Source organism: Nestor notabilis, unplaced genomic scaffold (assembly GCF_000696875.1).
Source record: "Nestor notabilis isolate BGI_N333 unplaced genomic scaffold, ASM69687v1 scaffold8985, whole genome shotgun sequence".
Taxonomy (NCBI): domain Eukaryota; kingdom Metazoa; phylum Chordata; class Aves; order Psittaciformes; family Psittacidae; genus Nestor; species Nestor notabilis.
In genome coordinates, this window is record NW_009927851.1 from 1 (window position 1) to 326 (window position 326).

The following is a 326-nucleotide window of genomic DNA, read 5'->3' on the forward strand; positions in this document are numbered from 1 at the left end:
CGAGGCGGGAATGGGGGGAGCGGGCGCGGAGGTGCTGGTGGGGAGCTCCGCTACAGCCATGGCCTGGTGGCCGCGGTGAGGACTGGTTGCAGGCGTTGCTCAGCTGCCTTAAGGCTTCGGCTAATGCTTCTCTTGCTAAACGAGCACCTCTGGCTTTGCTGCATCACAGCTCAGCCCCTTGAGGCAAGTTCCAGAGCTGGGCCTAAGGAGTGTGTGTCCCCGCAGGGGGTGAAGATGCGCTCTTCAGAGGCTCTTGGTCCTGTAAGCGTTTTGGGAGTACTTTACAGCGGCTTAGAAACGTGAGACCCCCACGTTTAATCTTAAAA